Here is a 14113-nt window from a genome sequence, read left to right on the forward strand (position 1 = left end):
GATTTCTGTCCCTTGTACTTACTCAGCTCCCTCTTGAACATCAATAATTCCTAGATTTGCTGTTATGAGGTGATTTCCTGTATCTTGTAGGTATTCTTCATATATTTTCATACTTTTTTCTTTTTTCTTCCATGACTAAATATTTTTAATAGCCTGTCCTTGAACACATTGATTGTTTTCCTTTGCTTGAGCCATTAGAGTGTTGAGAACCTCTAATGAATTTTTCAATTCAGCAGATATATTTCACAGTTCCAAGACTTCTGTTTGATCAGTATTATTATTGTTATTTAAATATTTTTGTTAAATTTCTCTAATAAATTTATGCACTACTTTATGTGTTATTTTGGAGATCACTGAGTTTTCTTTAAGATACTATTATGAATTATTTATCAGAGAGCTTGCATATCACCATCTCATTGGTCTCACTCATTGAGTCCTTATTTTGTCTGTTGGGAAGGAGACGTTTTCCTATTTGACATTATTTCTTATGGATATATATCTATGTCTTCTCATTTAAAGATTAGTTAGTTATTACTGTATTCTTCATCTGGCTTGTTTTGTTTTTTTATTGAGTACATTTGCTCAGATTTTTTTCCAATATGCCTCTTGATTACACTTATGTATCTGGGTCACTGATTTATTTTCAGCACTAGATGGAGCCTTAGGTCCAGATTTGTCTCAGCTCTAGAAAACTCGGAACACAGCCCTTCCCATATGGGGGGGGTTCAAAAGGGATATACTTAAATAATGAGTGTGATGTGCACCACCTGGAGGATGGACATGCTTGAAGCTCTGACTCAGCAGAAGGGGGTGGGGGAGGTGGTGGCAAGGGCAATATATGTAACCTTAACAACATTTGTACCCCCATAATATGATGAAAAAATACAATTAAAATAAGGGATATATCAGCAGTATGAGAAAGCTGGCTAGGGGTTCACACTTAGGAGACCTGTAGAACATACCTGTAGAACATACAATGTGATGGTGCTGAATAGCCACTTTGACTTGTCACCGCTTTGGCTGATATACACATCAGAATTTCCCAGTCTGAGGTTGCTAGTCCTGCCTCCTCCCTTTTGTCTCTGGCTGTTTTTAGGAGTTTCTCTTCCTTCGTGCACTCAGAGTACTTCCCTTGGTTTGTGGCAAAGACAGGTATCCTGGCAGGAAACCCAAGATGGTAAAGAAGTTCAATCTTACTCTTTCCAGCGTAGTAACTGCAAGTCTGGCCAGGGGAAAATTTTACACACTTGGTGCCTGGCAGATTGAAAAGAGTGTCATGGATATAAGAGTTTGATTCTTTCACCATCTGCACAAAGATTTTTCACTTCTCTGTGGCCCTAGGAACTGTCTCATCCTCATATTTAAGTTCTGAGATATTCCTGGTGATAATCTCAACACTGTATATTTGTTTTTGTTTTATTGTGGTCAGCAGTGAAGTCAGCTTGCTATTCTGATTTCTGTCCCTGAAAAATTGTATACTTAATATTTTCACAGCTTTTTTTAGTTGTATGAAGATGACCTACAAAATTTAATGGTATTTAGACAATGTAGAACTAAAAATTTCTAAATATATTACAGATCCAGAAAGGGCCACTCAATTGTTCAAGAAAATTCTCTAAAATTTTGTGGAAAATTGCAACTCTAAGAGATCATTTCTGAATTTTTTCCCATTTAATCCCTACCACAAATACTAGGGGGAGTATACTTATTCATATTTTATAATATGTCAACAGGTTCAGAAAATGATGCAGACAATTTGGAGACAGACTTTATTATTGTTATTATTATTTTTTACAGCCTTATTATCATGTTCATGATCAACATTTGTATGAGACTTTCCAGAATAGTAATGATTAAGGACACCTCCTTTTCTAGAAACATTCTAATGTAATGAAGATAAAGTCTTCTCCTTAACCTTCTTACAGAAGATTGATTAACATCCACAGTAAAAATAAGATATCTCTTTCTAGAAAGGAGGATACGTAAATGCTATGCTCTGAATGTTTGTGTCTCCCCAAAATTCATATGTTGGAACCTAATCTCCAATGTGATGGTATGAATAGGTGAGGCCTTTGAAATGTAACTAGATCATAAAGGCAGAGCCTCATGAATGACATTTGTGCCCTTTTAAAAGTGGCTTCAGAGAGCTGCCTTGTCACTTCCAGTATGTGAAGACAGTGGAAAGGTGCTATCTATGGATCAGAAAGCAGGATCTCACCAGACACAGAATCTGTTGTTACTTTGATAATGGATGTTCCAGCCTCAAAAATGTGAAAAAATAAATTTTTATTGTTTGTAAGGAACCCAGATTATGGTATTTTGTTCTTAAAGCCCAAATGGGCTAAGACAGTAGGTGAGTAGTAGGCAAAACTGTATGTATTCATTAAAAACATATATAACCACATTGGAAATCTCAAAGATTCTACCAAAAAAAAAAAAAAAAACTACTAGAACTAATAATTCAGTTGAGCAAGTTGACAGGAGACAAGGTCTGTGAACCTAAATTGCATTGTATTTCTACATAGTATCAATGAGAAAGTAGAATTTTAATTTATCTCTATCAATCTAGCTCTGTGTCTATCTAACAATATGTACATAGGGACAAGTCTAACCTAATACATTCAAGATTTGTACACAGAATTCTATGAAATATTAATGAAATAAATCAAGGAAGGTATAAACAGAGGGATGTTGTGTCTATAAATTAGAAGACTCAAATTTGTTAACAGCTCTCTCCAAATTGATTATATGGATTCATTGCTATCCCAATTAATATCCTAGCAGGGTGCATTTTAGAAGTCAACATACTTCCTAAAATTTGCCTAGAAAAACAGCACCTATAATTCCAGCACTTTGAAAGGCTGAGGCAGGAGGCTCACTTGACACCAGGAGTGTGAGACCAGCCTGAGCAACATAGTGAGACTCCCATCTCTGGAAAAAAAAAAACAAAAACAAAAAACACAATTAGCTGGATATGGTAGCATGTACCTGTAGTCCTCATAACTCAGAGGGTGGAGGCAGGAGGATCACTTGAAGCTCATGAGTTTGAGGCTGTAGCAAGCTATTATTGTGCCAGTACACTCCGTTCTGGGCAACAAAGTAAAACTCTGTCATAAAATAAATAAAGAAATTAGAATGCCCAAAATAATTTTGACAAAGAAGAATTTGAGGAATCTACTACCTGATTTAACACTTATAATTAAGTTAAATAATAAAAGCAATGTGAAATTTATTAAATTAGATACATACATACATGCAACAGCATAAGGGAGTCCCGTTATAGACAGTTAACTTACATTGACAAAGATGCAAAGGAAAATCAACGCAAAAAGGAAGGCCTTTTTAATTAGTGGTGCTAAAACAATTGAATGCCTGTACAAAGAAAAAGTTCCTTAATCCATACTTTTTATCATATATGAACATCAGTGAATTAGTATTTTTAATCTATTTATGTTTGTGTTTATGCATTTTCTTCATATGCATTCAATAATTTATATAAATTGGGAAGCATTTGTACCAGGTAAGTTTATGGGTTTTGGAATCAAGCTTCAAACAGGGTTCAAATTAAAATCTTCACTTTAATGTGACTTTGCAAATATAATTCGTCTTTTAGAAGCTCAGTTTTATTATTTGTAAAACCATTACATTTATATTTACTAAATTATGTTATTCACATAGATTATAATATTTTTAAAAGATTTGCTGATAATTAATTTGTAGTAGGTATCAGCCTAAGAACTTTAGATACATTGACTGACTCTTTTATTCCTCAAAACACATCTATGATGTGTTACTTTTAATCCAAATTTTGCATATGAGAAAAGGAGGCACATAGAAGTTAGGCAACATGTTTAGTAGTAAAGACTCCGTAAGTGTTAGATCTAAAATTATAACTCAAACTGACAGAGACCCTACTGTATTAATCACTCTTCTCTAGTGTTAACACTATGATCCTTTTGAATAAGATATGTTTATGCTGTAATATTTATAGTACATATGCCATACAGCATATGTATCCATATTTCCTTATGAATAAATTATATAAAAAATACATGAATCATTTTTGATAAATCAGTGTTATTATCAGTAATTCAATATTGGCAATGTAGGTTACAAACTATTGGGTAGTGGGTTTTTTTCCCTATGATTAATCATACCATGATGGTTTTCACTTTGTATTGTGCTAGAAAGTATTGTTTTTTCCTTCCTTCCTTCCTTCCTTCCTTCCTTCCTTCCTTCCTTCCTTCCTTCCTTCCTTCGTTCTTTCCTTCTTTCCTTCCTTCCTTCTTTCCTTCCTTCCTTCATACCTTTCTTCTTTCCTTCCTTCCTTCCTTCCTTCTTCCCTCCTTCCCTCCTTCTTTCTTTCTTTCTTTCTTTCTTTCTTTCTTTCTTTCTTTCTTTCTTTCTTTCTTTCTCTCTCTCTCTCTCTCTCTCTTCCTTCCTTCCTTCCTTCCTTCCTTCCTTCCTTCCTTCCTTCCTTCCTTCCTTCCTTCCTTCCTTCCTCTCTCTCTCTCACATTCTCTCTCTCTCTCTCTCTCTCTCTCTCTCTCTCTCTCTCTCTCTCTCTCTCTCCCTTCTTTCTTGAAGCCTATTAGCTGCCACTTCATGTTATATGTTAGTAAAATATTTTTTTTTCTTGCAAGGCTTGTTCTCATCTAGATAACAAAACTTGCAATTTAATGTTTATGAAAAAGTAGAGTTAACAACTTGATATGTTCTCCACAAAATATAAATTTTGATGAATTGAGTTTGGGGCCAGTTATTATGTTGGTCAGAAGTTTTTGAAAAATTGCATCATCATTCTTAATTTTGTTGTCAAAAGTGTAACAATACTTTTTATAATTGTTTGTCATTAGGAAAATTTTTATAAATATCATATCCTCTTGCTTCAGGTAGATTCATGTAATTTAGTATGTTTACTTATATAGACTGTCAAGATGATACTGATGTTACAGAGCAAAGATAGAAAAGTGATTTGAAAATGTGTATTATAAATCATTAAGTATTTTATATTACTCATATTCTAATGAAAATTAATTTAAAAAATTCCATAATAGCAATTCTTTCTTTGGATGGTAGGATGTAGTATATCCATGGTAAGACAAATTTATATCACTGTACCAGTATCTTAAAATCTCAGAGGTGAGTTATATGTGTATGAATTGGTATAAAGAAAATGTAAGTTTTGTGTTTTTTTGTAGAAGTATAAGAAGGGAGGAAAGGAAGATAATAACTGGCAGAATAGGTAGGGATTTTTAATTTGCATTTGTATTTTTGTCATGATCTCTGTATAATTATAAAAATGATTTTTCAAATTAAAAATACATAGTCAAAATAAGAGTGGTTTCCATGATAATTCTAACTGCAGAGAGACCAAAATTGTATATCAGTATTTCAAAGAAAGTTTAGCCTTCTTTATATTAGATAGGCAATATTTTGACATTCTAGTTAGTGACTTACAGTGAAAAAATGAAATCATCCATAAACATTCCTTTAAGATGATAAGAAGAAAAACATATAATATTTCTAAAGGCCAGATTCTTTGTTCTCAAAGAGGGTCATTCCATGAAATACAATACAGGTTAGAACAATTTGAATGGTATGATTTGTAGACTGTTCATTGGTTTTCATCTTCAAATAGGTGGAAATTACTACAGGCAACATACTAACAAATGTAACATGTTACCATTTTATTAATTGTGAATATTGTGTCCAGTCAGTTACAAAATTAATTTCAATTAAAATAAGTTTCTCAAAATTTCACTTGAATTACTTTTCTTAGGAAATTTTAAAATGCTCTTGGAGGTCATGTTTATTTGGATCACATATATACTGAACTTTAAACACAGTTCCAAATTGGAAGCGTAATTCTTTTTTTTTTTATTTTTATTTTAGTGTATTATGGTGGTACAAGTGTTAAGGTTACATATATTGCCCATGCCCCCTTCCCCCTCGAGTAAGAGCTTCAAGCATGTCCATCCCCCAAACATTGCACATCCTACTCATTTGGTTGTATACACCCATCGCTTCCTCCCCCCTCCCATCCTCCTGACACCTGATAAATGTTAGTCCTATATGTCCACTTAGGTGTTGATCCGTTAATACCAGTTTGCTGGTGAGTACATGTGGTGCTGGTTTTTCTATTCTAGAGATACTTAACTTGGTAGAATAGGTTCCAGCTCTATCCAGGAATATACAAGAGGTGCTATATCACCATTGTTTCTTAAAGCTGAGTAGTACTTCATAGTATACATATACCACATTTTATTAATCCACTCATGAATTGATGGGCACTTGGGTTGTTTCCACAGCTTTGCAATTGTGAATTGTGGTGCTATAAACATTCAAGTGCATGTGTCTTTTTCCTAAAGTGACTTTTGATCTTTTGGGTAGATGCCCAGTAGTGGAATTGTTGGATCAAATGGTAGATCTACTTGTATCACTTTGAGGTATCTCCATATTGCTTTCCACAGAGGTTGAACTAGTTTGCATTCCCACCAGCAGTGTAGGAGTGTTCCTCTCTCTCCACATCCATGCCAGCATTTATTGTTTGGGGACTTTTTGATAAAGGCCATTCTCACAAGAGTTAAGTGATATCTCATTGTGGTTTTGATTTGCATTTCCCTGATGATTAGAGATGTTGAACATCTTTTCATATGTTTGTTGGCCATTATTCTGTCTTCTTTTGAGAAGTTTCTGCTCATATTCTTTGCCCATTTTTTGATAGGGTTGTTCGATTTTTTTCTTGCTGATTTTCCTGAGTTCCAAATAGATTCTAGTTATCAGCCCTTTATCAGATGTGTAGCTTGCAAACATTTTCTCCCATTCTGTGGGTTGTCTGTTTGCTCTCTTAACAGTTTCTTTGGCTGTGCAGAAGCTTTTTAATATGATCAGGTCCCATTTGTTTATTTTTGTTGCTGTTGTGATTGCCGTTAGGGTCTTCATAAATTATTTGCCTAGGCCAATGTCTAGAAGGGTATTTCCAACATTTTCCTCTAGAATTCTAATAGTTTCACACCTAAGGTTCAAATCTGTTACCCAGCATGAGTTGATTTTTGTGAGAGGACAAAGGTGTGGGTCTTGTTTCAGTCTTCTGCATGTGGCTATCCAGTATTCCCAGCACCATTTATTGAATAAGAATTATTTTCCCCAGTGTATGTTTTTGTCTGCTTTGTCGAAGATTAGTTGGCTATATGAGGATGGTTTTATATCTGGGTTCTCTGTTCTGTTCCACTGGTCAGTGTTCTTGTTCTTGTACCAGTGGAAAGCTGTTTGAATGACTATAGCCTTGTAGTATAGTTTGAAGTCTGGTAAATTGATACCTCCTATTTTGTTTTTATTGCCTAGGATTGATTGTGCTATGCGGGGTCTTCTCTGCTCATGGGTCAGCAGAATGAACATTGTTAAAATGTCTATGCTACCCAAAGTGACCTACAGATTCAATGCAATCCCTATCAAAATACCATCATCATTTTTCACAGATATAGAAAAAAATAATTTTATGCTTTATATGGAACAAGAGAAGCGTAATTCATTGATTGTTGTACTCAGAACAACAAGGTACAATAAATATACATTTGGGAAGAGGAAATGACTTCCCTTCAAATATGAATTTTGTTGAGAAAACAACCTAAGTTCTTATCCATTATTGAAGGTGGAAGAAATTAAGAATAATTAAGAGTATTAATAAATTTAATGAGAAAACTAGTTTTACTGATTTGTAGTGTGTCTACCTAATTGAGAAACATGAAGACCTAATGATCATTTTTTCTTATATCCCAGATCCTGAATCCAAATTAAGGTGTCACTTGTCAAAGGCCTGTATAGCTGAGGTGTATTCTTGTACACTAAACAGAAATCTAACCAGGAAGCTCACACCTGCTCTGGAAAAGATTCCCTGCTCAAAATCTAACACAAAAATCTGTTTTTGAATGATATCAACCACCATTGGATAGAGAAGGATAAGCAGTTGGTCGTCAGTATAGTCTTTCCATTTACTGGGAAATTTCCTGGCAAAGAGAGAGAGCCCATGACCCCATTAAATCTCCTTGAAAACATGCTAATGAGAGACCTTCTGCCAAATGTATTGTTGGTATGATTTGGTGAGAGTGTCTGTGTACAGAATGATTTAGAAAGATTAACCTGGTCTGCTGAGAATTGCTTATGGTGATGAAACCTGGAATCTATCATTTTGTGGGACATGACTGCTTCATAAGAAATGTCAAATAATCTTAAACTAGTAGAGTATAAAAAGAAGTTTTGTGGTCATGCAGCTTCCTTTTATTCAAGTGATGGATGCATGCATCTCTTACAGTTATTGATTATTAAATCTCGATTAGAGTTTGTGCTAATGTGGCAGGAAAGGACCTAGAAAGCTGCTGAATGAATGATCTCAGATATCTCCCTCATTCAGGTTACATGTGTGCATGGACTTATTAGTAAAGTTTCTTAGGAAATAAGATTTCATGTTTGTGTGGTCTCATTTGAAAATCCAATCACGTGTGTTTGCTCAGATTATTGCTGAGAAATTGCCTTTCATAGCCTGTATCATAATAGCTAATAAAATGGAAGGAATGAAAACTATGATGAGAATTTGTTATCCTTTGTTTTTATCTCAATCATGTCCATGTGACTCTGGACAATTTGTATACCTGCTTACAAAATTAACCTGTCTGTTTAATTATTGGCCTCTTGGTATAAGTTTTACAGTGAAATGATGGGGGATAGTTTCTTTGATCTTGTTCTGTTTCAAACTTTTACAAATACATGTTTTGGAAGATCACTTGAGTCTAAGAAGCCAAATTTGTAAGTAAAAGATGAGTCTAGCAGAAACCCATAAAAAATTATCTAGTAATTTTATTTGATGAATACTCACTGAATAGTTATGAGTGAATGAATGATTTAATGAATAAAGCAAATGTTGTACTATTATGGCCAAAATTCTAAGTCCATATCATGTGATATTGACATAAAGATGACACATTTTACCTTCATAATGGGACAATGGGTATCATGTTGAATTCCAAGCATATCATTTTAAGAGAGATACAGATACTGGTTTGCTTGTGACAGTCCTACCTTATACCTGTTTTGTGAAATAATTACTAGCAGTGGCCCTTTTTATTCTCCAAAGTATTCTGTTTATAATGATGGATTATGGGCCCTCTCTAGATATAGACAAGTATTATAGAATTTGTTTAAGAGAAAGCAATTTGCACGGTGAAGGACTAGTTATGTCTCATGTGTCACAGTTTTATTCAAGTATTTGAAAATTTTTAATAATTTATTTTCTAACAACTACAGCTGGCCAACATTGGAAATGTTTCTACGACAAGTTTTGAATTTTTCCCTCTGTAAACAGTGTGGTCTCCATGATGACTCAGAGACAGGACAACTTCTAATAACACTTTATGATTTGTTCTAAAAATAATTGTCAATAAAAAAGTATTATGCCTTTTCTGTGTTTAGAACACTATGTAGGACATGCAAGAAAGAGTTGACCCTCAAGAAAGCCACCAGTATAAGACTCACTACATAAATGAATAAAGGTAAGATCATACATGGTTAAAAGAATCAGACATTTCAGTAGAGAGGAGGGCCTTTAAGATAGTCCTTGTAGTGTGGTAAGTCTATTGTAAGTGGCACTTCAGAGTAAATTTTCTATGTCAGATTAGTGATACACACAAAATCATGGAGAAGAAAAATGTAGCAAAGTGTTAAGGAACAGTGACTAGTTTTATTTACTAACCCAGGGAGACATAATGAAAACAGATCTAGAAGTAAGAAATTGGGCGATGGTATGAAAATTATTAAATTGTATTATTTTAATTTATATTTTATAAAGGAAGTGTGCTATGAGCAGTGGAATACAAAGCAAGTTAGATAAGTCACTGAAAAATATCCTCTTTTTATGGGAGCTTGAGACCTTGATCACTAGGATCTGGAAAAAGGCTCAAAGTTGGTCCATTAACAAAGTCAGAGGAAAATGAGGAAGAAAGAGAGATAAAGAACTGGTGATGCTCTGGGAATATATAATCTGGGTCAGATTTTAATTGACTCAGGTCACAGTGAGAAGATGCTCCATTAGAAAAAGATGTCAAAGATTAAATGCTGGGCCCCTGAAAGATGGTAATAGTAAACAAAAGCCTAGTTACCTCATGATAGAATTCTGAAGAAAAAATGTCTCCCTTTTCACAACAGACATTTCTTTTTTGGAGAAAAAAGCCCTCTTTATATACATGAATTTTAAATTGACTTAAAGTAGTTAGGAACTTTTCTGAGGAGTGAAATTTCCAGCCATATCTGTGAGACTATTATATTTTTTGGTCTAATTCCTAGGGGAATGTTTTCTCCTCTCCCACCATTTTGTCCATATGGTTAAAAGTAGATTGTACATTGCTTACATATATGTGATACTTACATATATAAATATCAGTGTATGTTGGGGTAAAACATTATTTTAAATAATTCAATGTGGAAGCAACACTACTTCTGTACTCTGTGTGTTTATGAAGAGTGGCCATTGGTTTGTCACCACAGAGTTTGATACTGCACCTATGACCCTTGTATTCTTCCTGAAGGTTGCACTTGGAAACACTTATGTGGCTCCTCACTGCCACCTGCCAGGCTGGTTTGTCAGAGACCTTGTTTCCCAGCAGGCCCCAAGTAGTTATGTTGTTTGAAGCTGTGCTTCAGTGAATCTTTAAAGTATATCTCATGCCTTCTCGACTTTCTGAACAATAGCTACAGGAAAGAAGCATCTTTATTCTTGTTGATATGCCAAGAATGAGTATTAAAGAAACCCACTCTTTGCAGAAACTCCTAAAAATTCAAAACTATTACTCTAGCATCTAAATTTTATTCTAATTTGTCAGTAGAAACATATCCTCAGACTTGTATTTCTGTTAGTAAGAGTTAATCCTCAAGCTTAAATTTGAAAAAAACATATTTTAAATAGCAAATTCAAAGAAACTTACTAAAAGTTGAACCTATATTAAATGAAGAAACAATAATTAATCAGGATTATTGAAATTGAACTGCTTTTGAAAATGAACTTTCTCCATATTCCCGAGTCTATGACATGACTATTTTTTCCAGTGGTTATTGCCCTATTCAACTGCTTATTTCTCAAGCTGACTGCCTCCCTAAACCCAAATTAGAGAAATAGTGACTGTTGGGTGAGCCCCTGCCTTCAAATGTCTAACATACCAGACATGGAGGAGGGAATGAAACAAAATATTATGTGCTGAATATTTGCAGTTTTTATAGGCCAACATTGAGGCCTGGTTAAGAAAAGGGCTCAGAAGAGCCTGAGGAGAGTTTGGTCAAGGAGAGAATCTTTGTCATCATTCATAGATTTGTAGGTGGAGTTGAATAAATATGTGTATATAAAGTAGTTAACCCAGTACCTAACTCAAGCTAAGCTATCAAAAATTGATGGTTATGAAATACAATTTAAAAATCAATTAGAATATGAAGGTACTATACTATTCTGATCACTTTATGTATGTTGTTAAAGAATATTCTCCTTGTCTCCATACAGACATTAACAGACTCTACCAAACACTTCCAGCAGCCTAAGGCCACATCCCTGGGACCCAACACCTTTTGAGTTCCTGTCTAAAAATGCTTAGGTTTGTCAAATTTATTTACTATTTGTTCTAGCCAAGAGCAGTGGCCATTGACCTCCCTTTATAGAGCATTTACTAAAAGGGTTATCATTGTGAATCCTTTCTCTGTCCCAAGGTGTATAGGTAAATCCTACAACTCAAAAGTGTCTTTCTCAAAGATCTGAAAGCCATTCCTTTGAAATGTAATCATCAGGAAGAATATGGCTTCTGACTCAATCTCTGTGGGAAGATAGTATCCTAACTCAGATAATTGCCAGATAATGGAAAAGCTGGCCTAATTGCCTTTAGACTGGGACTATCCTTTGTAATTTTTCACTTCCTTGACTCTACTGAGCTCCTGCTCACCCCTACTCTTCTCCCCTGATCCTCTCTTTAAGAGGCCGAGTCACCACTGTACAAACTGAAGTTGGGTTCAGTTCACACTGGACTTTCTTGTGTATTGCAATAACATATTACTGATCAAAATCTCTCCTTATTGCTTTAGCATTTGGCTTTGTTTATCTTTGACAATTGTTCTGTCCTTTCTATTTTATAAATGAATAAATTCAGGCTTGGAGAATTTCAATAAAGTTTTTGAAGATGGTACTATTATTCCCACTTTACAGATGAGAACTGAAGCAGAGTATAATTAGTAGCTTGCCCAAAGTCATACAGTTAGTAAGTGATAAAATGGAAACAAAAATCATGTATATGTAATTGCATAATGTGAGACTGGATGATTAGGATGTAAGAAGTATAACCTGATGAATTAAATCCACAGGTGCTGGAGCCAGAATGCCAGGCTTAGTTCTGCTAATTTCACTTGCTACCTGCCTGATGTTGGGCAAGTTACTTAACCATTTTGATTTAATTTCATCATTTTTAGCACATTAACTGTGTTAATTAATTAATAATTAATAAATAATTGTTGTATTTAGCTCACTCTAGTTTTGACCCCAGAGCTGTGTGAAGCATATATAAAATCTTGTTGATGTTCTTATGGATACAATTAATATTGACCAGTTAATTCTAAAAACATAGATAAAATAAATAGAAGCCAATAAATTTCATTTTTTATTTATGTTTACCTTTAAGTTATACTTGAAGTTTTTATTCTATTTTTGTAATAAAACATTATGCCCCTAAAGAAAAGTTCCTGAATTTTGTGTGGCAGTCAATGTGTTAAAAGGCAATTTTGACAATGACTATCTCATAATGTTGTTGTAATAAATTCTAAGTGTTAATTCATGTAAATCACTTAGAAAAATGCTTAGCACATGTGAGTACTCAATATATTAACATTTTAGCCATTGCCACTATTATTGCCTCTTTATTATTGTTCTGCATTGCTATTTCATTCATCATCATTTTCCCTATCTTTCTCTTTTAATTATTGTAAAAACAAATTGTTAAATAAAATCAAATTACTTACAAGCAGCCCATCATTATGTAGGGTAAGAGAGCAATTAATGCGGACATTTTTCCTGTTCTAAGCTTTGAACTAGGGTAGGGTTAGCTGGAACTTATGTCTTAAAGTTTATGTGATGTAGGAAGACAGATAGTTGAGGAGAGGATTGATATTAGAGAAATAAAGAAAAATAAACTCAGTTTTTCAGTTTTCCAACAAGCTGTGGAAATTCAAGACCAAGGCAATAAAGAGACACCTTATGAAAAAGGCTTTTTAGCATTCCTAAGGCAAGGTCCTGATATAATCAACAGGTATATCAGAATATAAGACTACATGAAATGTTTATTTTTTTGAGATTTTCCCTATACTGGCACATCATGGAGTATTCTACAGAGGAAGTGAATGCTTGCCCTGTCTTGGTAGAGGTCAGTGGAAAAGAGAGATGAATAAATAGAAATAAACAATGGACAAATAAATAGAAGTCATTTGTGTCTCAAAGACCAAGTGAAGATCAGTTCCCTAAATCAGAGAATGTTCTGATGGTGGTATCTAAAAGAAGGCTCAGACAGTTTGAGCTGCTTGTTGTAATAGTAGGCACATGCCCCTGACTTTTGAGGAGAGGTAATCACAACAGCTAAGCTCAGGTTCAGCATAGTTCCTTTCTCTTCCTAAAGCAATGGCTATATAAGTCATCTAGTGAATGGACCAAAAAGCAGTCTCACCTACACCTACAGACTCAGAATCAAGTGGGGTAAACCAGATCCTGAGCCTTATGGAGGGGTTCAAATGTTGGCTGACAGAGCAATGTCATGTGCCTCAGATAGTGATAAGAAGATCCTGTGTACCAGAGGTCAAATGGAGACACGTTTGCCTAAGTGCAGATAAAAGTAGGAGCTTATAGCTACCTTAGCTGATATCAGCAGTGCTAGGAGATCAGATGATCAAAAGTTAACCTGGAGGACTGTAGACCTCATTGGGAAGTATATAGTGAGAATAACTATGGGTCAGGCTCCTCTTCCTAGTTCATGGTGCCTTGTAATTGAATCTATTCCAGGAAAAGAAAAGAATGAACAAAACCAATATAATTTACAGATAA

At 34.4% G+C, this 14113-nt stretch overlaps 1 long non-coding RNA gene across 1 annotated transcript in view; it reads left to right on the plus strand.

Annotated features, from left to right (window-relative positions):
• The window catches only part of LOC142874784 (uncharacterized), an 81436-nt gene extending 69810 nt beyond the window's left edge, over positions 1–11626 (plus strand). Inside the window, exons 2-3 of the long non-coding RNA XR_012922413.1 lie at positions 9469–9548; positions 11543–11626. This is a non-coding gene — a long non-coding RNA (uncharacterized LOC142874784). The remainder of the gene's footprint in view (positions 1–9468; positions 9549–11542) is intronic.
• The last annotated feature ends 2487 nt before the right edge of the window (positions 11627–14113 follow it).

Source organism: Microcebus murinus, chromosome 1, assembly GCF_040939455.1.
Source record: "Microcebus murinus isolate Inina chromosome 1, M.murinus_Inina_mat1.0, whole genome shotgun sequence".
Lineage (NCBI taxonomy): Eukaryota > Metazoa > Chordata > Mammalia > Primates > Cheirogaleidae > Microcebus > Microcebus murinus.